The sequence below is a fragment of the Triticum dicoccoides genome, chromosome 1A (assembly GCF_002162155.2).
Source record: "Triticum dicoccoides isolate Atlit2015 ecotype Zavitan chromosome 1A, WEW_v2.0, whole genome shotgun sequence".
In the NCBI taxonomy this organism is placed as follows: domain Eukaryota; kingdom Viridiplantae; phylum Streptophyta; class Magnoliopsida; order Poales; family Poaceae; genus Triticum; species Triticum dicoccoides.
The window spans coordinates 260660960-260675634 of NC_041380.1; positions in this window are offsets into that span (position 1 = coordinate 260660960).

Below are 14675 nucleotides of genomic sequence, written 5' to 3' on the forward strand. Positions count from 1 at the left end.
ACAGTTTTGCGTAAAGCCAATTTTCCCTACTTCAAAGGAATAAGATTTATTTATCTATCATGGTAGTTGTTAAACATTGAGAATGGTTGATAGCATTCTCAATCCCAATTAAGCATCATCATTAAATATATCCCAACAAAATTAATTTTAGAGTAACAAGTTGAGATTCACATGATAATCCAGGTACTAGATACTCAAGATGTCCATAACCGGGGACACGGCTAACCATGATTAGTTTATTACACTCTGTAGAGGTTTGCGCACTTTTCCCCACAAGACATGATCGCCTCCGTTTGGTTTCTCGCACTACATGGTGTTTGAGAAGACGGATGACAGAGACATAGTCTTTCAGAAGCGCTAGCACCTTACGATCGGGTAGTTTCTAGTATGAATAGTCTCATGATCCCTTTGAGCCTGGGTGGCAGTCCAACAGAGAACAGGCAAGTTCTGGAGTACCCAGGTGCCTCAATCCACCCAGATGTGTGTTTAAGTTGCCACCTTAGATAAACCATTAATTAACAAAACTCACATCTGTCATGGATATCACTCACCCAATCCACGTCTACTAGCATAGCATGGCATAATAAGCAAACGTAGAAGTAACTCCCAAAGGTTTGATAATAAACATGTAATAGGGACTACCTCATCTACTTCCCATCCCACAATTTAAGTAGATCCTAATCATGCAATGTGTGAGGATTGATCTAATGCAATAAAACTGGGTAGTAGAAAAGGTATGATCAAATTGTTACTTGCCTTGCTGATGATCCGGGAAACCTAGCGATTCGAAGTAACAAGCGGCGCACTCCGGGTACTCTATCGCAAACAACAAACAAGCATACAATAAGTACTCATCTAATGCATGGGTAAAACTCAAATAAGAGATCTAACCAGAAGGTTCAACTTAAGAACTCCGGTTGGCAAAAAGAATCAAATCGAACGAAGCAATGAAAGTCAAACGGCGAAAGAAAACAACTTCGTTCTACTAATCTGGATCTAGGGCAAATTTTACAGTAGCAAAAACTGGTTTAAGTTGGTTAAAAGGATAGAGGGTTTCAAGACGAAACTCTAGGCGCTTGAATCGCCTGATTCCGATAAACGAGCGAAAAGTTATACTAAAAAGAAAATCGGATCAGGAATCACGATCAGAAAAATCACGGATTAAATCCGAGAAAAAGAAAAACAACGAACGCTCGCTAGAACGAACGAACGGACGAATGCTCGCTATTTAAATAAACCGAAAAATCCGACCTATTTAAAAAAACCGAATCTAAAAAAAACCGACGGAAAAACCGAACGGTTTTTCGAAAAAAATAAAAAAAACAACGCGGATTTCGAGGCGGCGGCGGACCTTGGGCGGCGTGCAGCGGCGTCCGGCGGCGAGGCGGCGCGGCGGCGGCGGGGCGGCGGCTAGCCGGCGGCGGCGGCAGGAGCTGGGGGCGGGTCAGGCTAGGGATAGCTCTGGCTAGGCCTCCCCCCCGGCTTATATAGCCTAACGGGTCGGGAGTCCTAGTCGGACACGGCCCTAGGTCGGTTCAATTTTTTTTAAATAATTACGTACAGAAGAAAAATAAAAAGAAATACTAAACTGACTCCAAAAATTCCGAAATAAATTTTCACGGGCTTCTAAAATCAATCCGCACAAGGTGAACATTTATTTGGGACCTAAATGCAATTTTGAAAAATGCACATTTTTCCTAAATTCAAATAAAACACCGAAAAACTCCGAAATAAAATCTTATTTGATTTTATTATTAAATCGTCAATATTTCTTTATTTTGGGAAAGTCATTTTATTCCCTCTGTCATATTTTTGTAATAGAAATAATTGGTGATAAAATAAATAAAATCAAATGATCCTATTCTCAAAATTTGAGAAAACTCAAATATGAAAATAACGAAATCCCCAACTCTCTCCCTGGGTCATTGAGTTGCGTAGAATTTCTAGGATCAACCAAAATGCAAAATAAAATATGATATGCATTGATGATCTAATGTATAACATTCCAAATTGAAAATTTGGGATGTTACAAACCTACCCCCCTTAAGATGAATCTCGCCCTCGAGATTCGGGTTGGCTAGAAAATAGGTGAGGGTGGTCCTTGAGCAAATCTTCCTCTCGCTCCGAGGTGGCTTCATCCTCTGTCTGGTGGCTCCACTGAACTTTGCAAAACTTGATAACCTTGCTGCGAGTAACTCGGCTGGCAAACTCGAGGATCTTAATTGGTTTCTCCTCGTATGTCAAATCATTATCCAACGGAATAGTTTCCAAAGGCATTGTGTCTCTCAAAGGTATGTCAGCCATCTCTGCATGACACTTCTTCAACTGGGAAACGTGGAGCACATCATGAACTCCTGACAATCCTTCGGGCAATTCCAACTTGTAGGCCACTTCTCCCATACGCTCCCAAAACTCGATATGGTCCTACAAATCATGGCGCTAACTTCCCTTTAACTCCAAAATGCTTTGTTCCCCGAAGTGGAGATACTCGAAGATAAGCTCTATCTCCGACTTCGTAAACTGTCTCCTTACGTTTAGAATCTGCATAACTTTTCTGTCTGGACTGGGCTACCTTGAGCCTATCGCGAATCAACTTCACCTTCTGTTCAGACTCTTTAATCAAGTCAGGTCCAAACAACTGGCGGTCTCCAACTTCGTCCCACGATAACGGTGTCCTGCACCTTCTTTCGTATAATGCTTCGAAAGGGGCCATCTTTAAACTAGTTTGGTAACTGTTGTTGTAAGAGAACTCTGCATATGGCAAATTATCGTCCCAACTAGATCCGTAATCTAGCGCACAAGCTCTTAGCATATCCTCCAAAATCTGATTGACTCTCTCGGTCTGTCCATCTGTCTGTGGATGAAAAGCTGTACTGAATTCTATCCTGGTACCCAAAGTTTCGTGCAACTGCTTCCAGAACTTTGAGGTAAACTGGGTTCCTCTATCTGATATGATACTCCTTGGAACTCCATGCAAACATACGATCCTGGTCATGTATATCCTTGCGAACTTAGCACTGGTGTAAGTGGTCTTTACTGGGATGAAATGAGCTACTTTCGTCAATCGATCGACTACAACCCAAATCGAGTCATAGCCTGAACGAGTCCTGGGCAATCCCGTGATAAAATCCATGCCTAACTTATCCCACTTCCATTCGGGTATCGGCAATGGTTGTAACAATCCTGCTGGCTTCTGATGCTCTGCCTTTACTCTCTGACATACATCACAGACTGCTACATACTCCGCAATATCCTTCTTCATTCCGGTCCACCAGAAAATATCCTTCAAATCCAAATACATCTTGGTATTTCCTGGGGGAATTGAATACGGTGAGTCGTGTGCCTCCTGCAAAATCAACTTCCTGATCTCCAGGTCATTGGGCACGTAAACGCGGTCTTCAAATCATAGGGTATCGTGCTTATCCTCATGAAATCCTTTAGCTTTTCCTTTGCTCAGTTTCTCCTTAATAGCGGCAATTTCTTTGTCGGTCTTCTGAGCTTCTCTGATTCTATCCATCAAAGTTGACTGAATCTCCAATGCTGCTACATAACCTCTCGGAACTATTTCCACACATAGTTCACAAAGATTTTCTGCTAACTCCTTGGGTATTTCTCCCGTCATTAATGTATTGACATGGCTCTTACGGCTTAATGCGTTAGCTACTACATTAGCCTTTCCGGGGTGGTATTGCAATCTCATATCATAATCCTTGATGAGTTCCAACCATCTCCTTTGCCTGAGATTCAACTCCTTCTGTGTAAAAACGTACTTCAAACTCTTATGATCCGTGTACACCTCACAATGGTTTCCAATGAGGAAATGCCTCCAGGTCTTCAGTGCATGCACTACGGCTGCTAACTCCAAATCATGCGTGGCATAATTCAACTCATGAAGCTTCAGTTGTCTTAAGGAATATGAAACAACTCTCCCTTCCTGCATAAGCACTGCTCCAAGTCCTCGACGTGAAGCGTCGCAATACACCTCATAATCTTTGGTCTGGTCTGGCAAAATCAACACTTGTGAGGTAACCAAGCGTTTCTTTATCTCCTAGAAACTAGCCTCACATTCCTCTGTCCATATGAACTTGGTATCTTTCTTTAACAACTCAGTCATAGGCTTCGCAATCTTTGAGAAATTCTCAATAAATCTCTGGTAGTATCCTGCGAGTCCAAGAAAACTCTGGATCTCTCCAACTGTTGTTGGGGCTTCCCACTTGGTCACGGTATCAACTTTAGTGGGATCAACTGCTATACCTTCTCCAGATATAACGTGTCTGAGGAATCCTACTTCCTTCAACCAAAACTCACATTTGCTGAACTTGGCATATAATTGATGTTCTCTGAGCTTTCCAAGTACCAAACGCAAATGCTCCTTATGCTCCTCTTCATTCTTCGAATAAACCAGGATATCATCAATGAACACTACGACGAACTTATCCAAGAACTCCATAAACACTTTGTTCATCATGTTCATAAAATAGGCAGGTGCGTTAGTCAGACCAAATGACATAACGGTATACTCGTACAGCCCATACCTGGTGGTAAAAGTTGTCTTAGGAATATCCTGTTCTCGAATCTTCAACTGGTGGTATCCTGATCGCAGATCGATCTTGGAAAATACCTTAGCTCCTTGCAATCGATCAAACAGATCGTTGATCATTGGTAGTGGGTACTTGTTCTTGATCGTTACTTCATTCAATCCTCGATAATCAATAACCATCCTTAACGATCCATCCTTCTTCTCCACTAGAAGTACTGGCGATCCCCAAGGCGAAGAACTTGGGCGGATATATCCCTTATCCAGTAACTCTTTAATCAGCTTCTTAATTTCCACCAAATCCTTTGCTGGCATCCTATATGGTCTCTTTGATATTGGCCCTGTGCCTGGAAATAGCTCAATCAAAAACTCAATATCTCTTTCCGGTGGCATGCCTGGCAACTTCTCTGGAAATACTTCAGGGAAATCCCTTACCACTAGTACTTCCTCCTGCACAACTCCTATTAGGCAATTTACTTGAGTCCTCTTTGGCACATGTCGGGATACATACTTGATCCTTCTCCCTTCTAGGATAGTAAGCAAAATTGACTTACTAGCACATTCAATATTCCCTTCATACTTTGATAACCAATCCATGCCTAAAATCACATCCAATCCTTGGGATTCCAATACTATTAGGTCCGAGGGAAAAACATAGTTACCAATCCTTAATGGTAACCGATCACACCATAGACTAGCCATATATTCTGCTCCAGGCGAGGTTACTAACATGGGTGACCTAAGGGCTTGGGTTGATAGGTTATACTTATCCACAAATCCCCTTGAGATGTATAAATGCGATGCACTAGTATCAAAAAGAACGAGTGCAGTAAATGACTGAACTAAAAACTTACCTATTACTGCCTCGGGCTGAGCTTCAACCTCCTCCACGCTAACGTGGTTCACATGTCCCCTATTGAAAGGGTTCAGCTTCTTCCCAGAACTTCCATTGCCATTTTGGCCTTCAGGACATTCATTGGCCTAATGTCTGGTCTTCTGACACTTAAAGCAAGTGACTTGGCTCAGGTCCTTCTTGGCTGGGGTTGATGGGTTGGTGTGGTTCTGGCCGTTGCTTCCTCCATTACCATTACCATTCTTGGTGCCATTGTGATTGTGCGAGCTACCTCCTCCATGGGTATGCTGAAAATGTCCTCCCGGTCTAGGGGTAAAACGTGGCTTCTGCTGAGCTCCTGAATTGTACTTCCCTTGTCCATACTTCCTCTTGCGATTCTCAATTTGCTGCTGCTTCCCTTCAATCATAAGAGCACGATCTACCAACTCCTGGTAGTTGTTGAAGGTGGCTACCATCAACTGCATGCTCAACTCATCATTCAGTCCTTCGAGAAACTTCTCCTGCTTAGCTGCATCCGTAGCGATGTCATCTGGGGCATAACGTGCTAACTTACTAAAGTCCTCCACATACTGGCCAACTGTCCGTCCTCCTTGGCGCAAGTTGCGAAACTCACGCTTCTTCATGGCCATAGCTCCTGCTGAAACATGTGCAGTACGAAAAGCCTACTGAAACTAGTCCCATGTGACAGTGTCGACAGGGAAAGTGGCTGTGAAATTCTCCCACCATGATGCTGCGGGTCCTTCTAATTGATGTGCGGCAAACTTCACCTTCTCCGCATCTGTGCATCCTGCTGTGGTCAATTCCCTAGCTGTCTTGCGGAGCCAATCATCAGCTACTATCGGCTCGGTGCTACTGGAAAACACCGACGGAGTCAGCCTAAGAAAACGGGCTAAGTGATCAACAGGTGGTGGTGGTGGGTTGTTGTTGTTGTTCCCTTGATGCTGATTCTAGACTAGCAACTACATCAATGTGTTCTGCTGCTGGATCAACTGGGTGAGCTCCGGTGGAAAGGTGAATCCGGGGTCACATCTCGGAGGCATGTGAGGGTTTAGAAAAGATGAGATGTAAGAATAGAGGGGGTCTAAAGAGAAAACACTACCCATATGCACATGAGGCAAAAGCAAACAATTCACTTCAATCAATCAAACAAGGGCATACAATCGATCTATCTATCGCAAAAGAGCTCGGACTACTATATTTACATGGTGGACTACTACTACTGATGAGGTGGTCTACTAGAAATATTCTTCGGTTGCAGACTCCATGATATCTGCTCCAGCTTCATCAACATAGTCATCATCGCTACTATCTGGATCCGAGTCGATGCCGTCGATGATGATGTAGTCTTCCAGGCTAATCTCCATGGTTCTTCATCTTCCTCTACTGGCGTAGGGCCTCCCATAAATATTCCAATCTTCTTGATCAGGTCGTCATTCTTCTCCACCAATACTTCAATTTCCTCTTCATAATCTTCATGTGTAGCCTTGAGTTCTTCCTCTAGTTCCTTGATTCTAGTCTTAGCCTTCTTCAGATCTATCATGTTGGCGCACATCTGGTTCTCCTGTTGTCGAATGTGCTGATTTAACTCCTGGATAAAAGCTGCGATTGATCTATCCTTCCTAGTGCTGATCATCTCCCAGTGTTCATCTCGGCGCCTAAAAATCTGGTAGATAGTATCCTTGAGATCCTTGCGGTAGACTTCTCCAATGCGTCCCATGGCGATGTGAGCTGCCATGCTCTTTCCTAGACTCCAAGTTGGTGCATCAAAAGAAAACTCTATGGGCTCAGTGACTGGCATGAACGTCCTTCCTGGAACTTGAACTTGAATCATCCAGCACTCTTCTTCAGGTAAAGTGGCGTTATAGGTTCTTGTGAAGCTTGGTACTCCTATGTTCAGGTATCTAGTGACTTCCTTCAAGTGACGTCCAAATGGTGTATCTTCATCCGGTTGCGTGAACTTGTTCCTTGCATCCGCTATCCTAAAAGAGTAGAAAAGATGAGAGGTCAGAAGAGAAGAGAGTGGATAGTGATCTAGGTCTTTTAGCTTAGTGGTCGTGTCCTACAGTCAGCGCGTGCTCTGATACCATCTCTGTGGCGACCAGACCTCAAACAGTCTGATCTCTGTGCTCCGGTGTCATCCCTGTATCAGTAATGCTGATACCACACAGTACTCGGAGGATTTATAGCAGAGTAGCAATCACACACTTATTACATCGAGTGTCTCAAAAGAGAACTTATTACAATAAATATGGCTTAAGGCCATCTAATAACGATAACAGCAGAAGACTTGGAAGATAAGTGAGTCCATCAACTCCAACGGCATCACTGAGTATAGAACCACGACCTAAAACTCCTTAATCATCGTCTGAAAAGTCTGCAACATTAACGTTGCAGCCCGGAACGGGTCAGCACATGGAATATGCTGGCAATGTAACACATAGAGAGTAATGGAATGAAACAGCTATACTATATGCATATTTGGCTAGTGGAAAGCTCTATGGTTACAGTTTTGCGTAAAGCCAATTTTCCCTACTTCAAAGGAATAAGATTTATTTATCTATCATGGTAGTTGTTAAACATTGAGAATGGTTGATAGCATTCTCAATCCCAATTAAGCATCATCATTAAATATATCGCAACAAAATTAATTTTAGAGTAACAAGTTGAGATTCACATGATAATCCAGGTACTAGATACTCAAGATGTCCATAACCGGGGACACGGCCAAACATGATTAGTTTATTACACTCTGTAGAGGTTTGCGCACTTTTCCCCACAAGACTCGATCGCCTCCGTTTGGTTTCTCGCACTACATGGTGTTTGAGAAGACGGATGACCGAGACATAGTCTTTCAGAAGCGCTAGCACCTTAAGATCGGGTAGTTTATAGTATGAATAGTCTCATGATCCCTTTGAGCCTGGGTGGTGGTCCAACAGAGAACATGCAAGTTCTGGAATACCCAGGTGCCTCAATCCACCCAGATGTGTGTTTAAGTTGCCACCTTAGATAAACCATTAATTAACAAAACTCACATCTATCATGGATATCACTCACCCAATCCACGTCTACTAGCATAGCATGGCATAATAAGCAAACGTAGAAGTAACTCCCAAAGGTTTGATAATAAACATGTAATAGGGACTACCTCATCTACTTCCCACCCCACAATTTAAGTAGATCCTAATCATGCAATGTGTGAGGATTGATCTAATGCAATAAAACTGGGTAGTAGAAAAGGTATGATCAAATTGTTACTTGCCTTGCTGATGATCCGGGAAACCTAGCGATTCGAAGTAACAAGCGGCGCACTCCGGGTACTCTATCGCAAACAACAGAAAAGCTTACAATAAGTACTCATATAATGCACGGGTAAAACTCAAATAAGAGATCTAACCAGAAGGTTCAACTTAAGACTCCGGTTGGCAAAAAGAATCAAATCGAACGAAGCAACGAAAGTCAAACGGCGAAAGAAAACAACTTCGTTCTACTAATCTGGATCTAGGGCAAATTTTACAGTAGCAAAAACTGGTTTAAGTTGGTTAAAAGGATAGAGGGTTTCGAGACGAAACTCTAGGCGCTTGAATCGCCTGATTCCGATAAATGAGCGAAAAGTTATACTAAAAAGAAAATCGGATCAGGAATCACGATCAGAAAAATCACGGATTAAATCCGAGAAAAAGAAAAACAACGAATGCTCGCTAGAACGAACGAACGGACGAACGCTCGCTATTTAAATAAACCGAAAAATCCGATCTATTTAAAAAAACCGAATCTAAAAAAAAACCGACGGAAAAACCGAACGATTTTTCGAAAAAAATAAAAAAACAGCGCGGATTTCGAGGCGGCGGCGGACCTCGGGCGGCGTCCGGCGGCGGCGGCGACGGTGGCGGCGGCAGGAGCTGGGGGCGGCTCAGGCTAGGGATAGCTCTGGCTAGGCCTCCCCCCGGCTTATATAGCCTAACGGGCCGGGAGTCCTAGTCGGACACGACCCTAGGTCGGTTCGATTTTTTTAAAATAATTACGCGCAGAAGAAAAATAAAAAGAAATACTAAACGGACTCCAAAAATTCCAAAATAAATTTTCACGGGCTTCTAAAATCAAGCCGCACAAGGTGAACATTTATTTGGGACCTAAATGCAACTTTAAAAAATGCACATTTTTCCTAAATTCAAATGAAACACCGAAAAACTCCGAAATAAAATCTTATTTGATTTTATTATTAAATCCTCAATATTTCTTTATTTTGGGAAAGTCATTTTATTCCCTCTCTCATATTTTTGTAATAGAAATAATTGTTGATAAAATAAATAAAATCAAATGATCCTATTCTCAAAATTTGAGAAAACTCAAATATGAAAATAACGAAATCCCCAACTGTCTCCGTGGGTCATTGAGTTGCGTAAAATTTCTAGGATCAACCAAAATGCAAAATAAAATATGATATGCATTGATGATCTAATGTATAACATTCCAAATTGAAAATTTGGGATGTTACAAACCTACCCCCCTTAAGATGAATCTCGCCCTCGAGATTCGGGTTGGCTAGAAAATAGGTGAGGGTGGTCCTTGAGCAAATCTTCCTCTCGCTCCCAGGTGGCTTCATCCTCTGTGTGGTGGCTCCACTGAACTTTGCAAAACTTGATAACCTTGCTGCGAGTAACTCGGCTGGCAAACTCGAGGATCTTAATTGGTTTCTCCTCGTACGTCAAATCATTATCCAACGGAATAGTTTCCAAAGGCATTGTGTCTCTCAAAGGTATGTCAGCCATCTCCGCATAACACTTCTTAAACTGGGAAACATGGAACACATCATGAACTCCTGACAATCCTTCAGGCAATTCCAACTTGTAGGCCACTTCTCCCATACGCTCCCAAAACTCGATATGGTCCTACAAATCGTGGCGCTAACTTTCCTTTAACTCCAAAATGCTTTGTTCCCCGAAGTGGAGATACTCGAAGATAAGCTCTATCTCCGACTTCGTAAACTGTCTCCTTACGTTTAGAATCTGCATAACTTTTCTGTCTGGACTGGGCTACCTTGAGCCTATCGCGAATCAACTTCACCTTTTGTTCAGACTCTTTAATCAAGTCAGGTCCAAACAACTGGCGGTCTCCAACTTCGTCCCACGATAATGGTGTCCTGCACCTTCTTCCGTACAATGCTTCGAAAGGGGCCATCTTTAAACTAGTTTGGTAACTTTTGTTGTAAGAGAACTCTACATATGGCAAATTATCGTCCCAACTAGATTCGTAATCTAGCGCACAAGCTCTCAGCATATCCTCCAAAATCTGATTGACTCTCTCGGTCTGTCCATATGTCTGTGGATGAAAAGTTGTACTGAATTCTATCCTGGTACCCAAAGTTTCGTGCAACTGCTTCCAGAACTTTGAGGTAAACTGGGTTCCTCTATCTGATACGGTACTCCTTGGAACTCCATGCAAACATACGATCCAGGTCATGTATATCCTTGCGAACTTAGCACTGGTGTAAGTGGTCTTTACTGGGATTAAATGAGCTACTTTCGTCAATCGATCGACTACAACCCAAATCGAATCATAGCCTGAACGAGTCCTGGGCAATCCCGTGATAAAATCCATGCCTCAGTTATCCCACTTCCATTCGGGTATAGGCAATGGTTGTAACAATCCTGCTGGCTTTTGATGCTCTGCCTTTACTCTCCGACATACATCACAGACTGCTACATACTCCGCAATATCCTTCTTCATTCCGGTCCACCAGAAAATATCCTTCAAATCCAAATACATCTTGGTATTTCCTGGGTGAATTGAATACGGTGAGCATGTGCCTCTTGCAAAATCAACTTCCTGATCTCCAGGTCATTGGGCACGTAAACGCGGTCTTCAAATCATAGGGTATCGTGCTTATCCTCATGAAATCCTTTAGCTTTTCCTTTGCTCAGTTTCTCCTTAATAGCGGCAATTTCTTTGTCGGTCTTCTGAGCTTCTCTGATTCTATCCATCAAAGTTGACTGAATCTCCAATGCTGCTACATAGCCTCTCGGAACTATTTCCACACATAGTTCACGAAGATTTTCTGCTAACTCCTTGGGTATTTCTCCCGTCATTAATGTATTGACATGGCTCTTACGGCTTAATGTGTTAGCTACTACATTAGCCTTTCCGGGGTGGTATTGCAATCTCATATCATAATCCTTGATGAGTTCCAACCATCTCCTTTGCCTGAGATTCAATTCCTTCTGTGTAAAAATGTACTTCAAACTCTTATGATCCGTGTACACCTTACAATGGTTTCCAATGAGGAAATGCCTCCAGGTCTTCAGTGCATGCACTACGGCTGCTAACTCCAAATCATGCGTGGCATAATTCAACTCATGAGGCTTCAGTTGTCTTGAGGCATATGAAACAACTCTCCCTTCCTGCATAAGCACTGCTCCAAGTCCTCGACGTGAAGCATCGCAATACACCTCATAATCTTTGGTCTGGTCTGGCAAAATCAACACTGGTGAGGTAACCAAGCGTTTCTTCAACTCCTGGAAACTAGCCTCACATTCCTCTGTCCATATGAACTTGGTATCTTTCTTTAACAACTCAGTCATAGGCTTTGCAATCTTTGAGAAATTCTCAATAAATCTCTGGTAGTATCCTGCGAGTCCAAGAAAACTCCGGATCTCTCCAACTGTTGTTGGGGCTTCCCACTTGGTCACGGTATCAACTTTAGTGGGATCAACTGCTATACCTTCTCCAGATATAACGTGTCCGAGGAATCCTACTTCCTTCAACCAACACTCACATTTGCTGAACTTGGCATATAATTGATGTTCTCTGAGCTTTCCAAGTACCAAACGCAAATGCTCCTTATGCTCCTCTTCATTCTTCAAATAAACCAGGATATCATCAATGAGCACTACGACAAACTTATCCAAGAACTCCATAAACACTTTGTTCATCATGTTCAGAAAATAGGCAGGTGCGTTAGTCAGACCAAATGACATAACGGTATACTCGTACAGCCCATACCTGGTGGTAAAAGTTGTCTTAGGAATATCCCGTTCTCGAATATTCAACTGGTGGTATCCTGATCGCAGATCGATCTTGGAAAATACCTTAGCTCCTTGCAATCGATCAAACAGATCGTTGATCATTGGTAGTGGGTACTTGTTCTTGATCGTTACTTCATTCAATCCTCGATAATCAATAACCATCCTTAACGATCCATCCTTCTTCTCCACTAGAAGTACTGGCGATCCCCAAGGCGAAGAACTTGGGCGGATATATCCCTTATCCAGTAACTCTTTAATCAGCTTCTTAATTTCCACCAAATCCTTTGCTGGCATCCTATATGGTCTCTTTGATATTGGCCCTGTGCCTGGAAATAGCTCAATCAAAAACTCAATATCTCTTTCCGGTGGCATGCCTGGCAACTTCTCTGGAAATACTTCAGGGAAATCCCTTACCACTAGTACTTCCTCCTGCACAACTCCTATTAGGCAATTTACTTGAGTCCTCTTTGGCACATGTCGGGATACATACTTGATCCTTCTCCCTTCTAGGGTAGTAAGCAAAATTGACTTACTAGCACATTCAATATTCCCTTCATACTTTGATAACCAATCCATGCCTAAAATCACATCCAATCCTTGGGATTCCAATACTATTAGGTCCGAGGGAAAAACATAGTTACCAATCCTTAATGGTAACCGATCACACCATAGACTAGCCATATATTCTGCTCCAGGCGAGGTTACTAACATGGGTGACCTAAGGGCTTGGGTTGATAGGTTATACTTATCCACAAATCCCCTTGAGATGTATAAATGCGATGCACCAGTATCAAAAAGAACGAGTGCAGTAAATGACTGAACTAAAAACTTACCTATTACTGCCTCGGGCTGAGCTTCAACCTCCTCCACGCTAACGTGGTTCACATGTCCCCTATTGAAAGGGTTCAGCTTCTTCCCAGAACTTCCATTGCCATTTTGGCCTTCAGGACATTCATTGGCCTAATGTCTGGTCTTCTGACACTTAAAGCAAGTGACTTGGCTCAGGTCCTTCTTGGCTGGGGTTGATGGGTTGGTGCGGTTCTGGCCGTTGCTTCCTCCATTACCATTACCATTCTTGGTGCTATTGTGATTGTGCGAGCTACCTCCTCCATGGGTATGCTGAAAATGTCCTCCCGGTCTAGGGGTAAAACGTGGCTTCTGCTGAGCTCCTGAATTGTACTTCCCTTGTCCATACTTCCTCTTGCGATTCTCAATTTGCTGATGCTTCCCTTCAATCATAAGAGCACGATCTACCAACTCCTGGTAGTTGTTGAAGGTGGCTACCATCAACTGCATGCTCAACTCATCATTCAGTCCTTCCAGAAACTTCTCCTGCTTAGCTGCATCCGTAGCGATGTCATCTGGGGCATAACGTGCTAACTTACTAAAGTCCTCCACATACTGGCCAACTGTCCATCCTCCTTGGCGCAAGTTGCGAAACTCATGCTTCTTCATGGCCATAGCTCCTGCTGAAACATGTGCAGTACGAAAAGCCTGCTGAAACTGGTCCCATGTGACAGTGTCGACAGGGAAAGTGGCTGTGAAATTCTCCCACCATGATGCTGCGGGTCCTTCTAATTGATGTGCGGCAAACTTCACCTTCTCCGCATCTGTGCATCCTGCTGTGGTCAATTCCCTAGCTGTCTTGCGAAGCCAATCATCTGCTACTATCGGCTCGGTGCTACTGGAAAACACCGGTGGATTCAGCCTAAGAAAACGGGCTAAGTGATCAACAGGTGGTGGTGGTGGGTTGTTGTTGTTGTTCCCTTGATTCTGATTCTGGACTAGCAACTACATCAATGTGTTCTGCTGCTGGATCAACTGGGTGAGCTCCGGTGGAAAGGTGAATCCGGGGTCACATCTCGGAGGCATGTGAGGGTTTAGAAAAGATGAGATGTAAGAATAGAGGGGGTCTAAAGAGAAAACACTACCCATATGCACATGAGGCAATAGCAAACAATTCACTTCAATCAATCAAACAAGGGCATACCATCGATCTATCTATCGCAAAAGTGCTGGGACTACTATATTTACATGGTGGACTACTACTACTGATGAGGTGGTCTACTAGAAATATTCTTCGGTTGCAGACTCCATGATATCTGCTCCAGCTTCATCAACATAGTCATCATCGCTACTATCTGGATCCGAGTCAGTGCCGTCGATGATGATGTAGTCTTCCGGGCAAATCTCCTTGGGTTCTTCGTCTTCCTCTACTGGCATAGGGCCTCCCATAAATATTCCAATCTTCTTGATCAGGTCG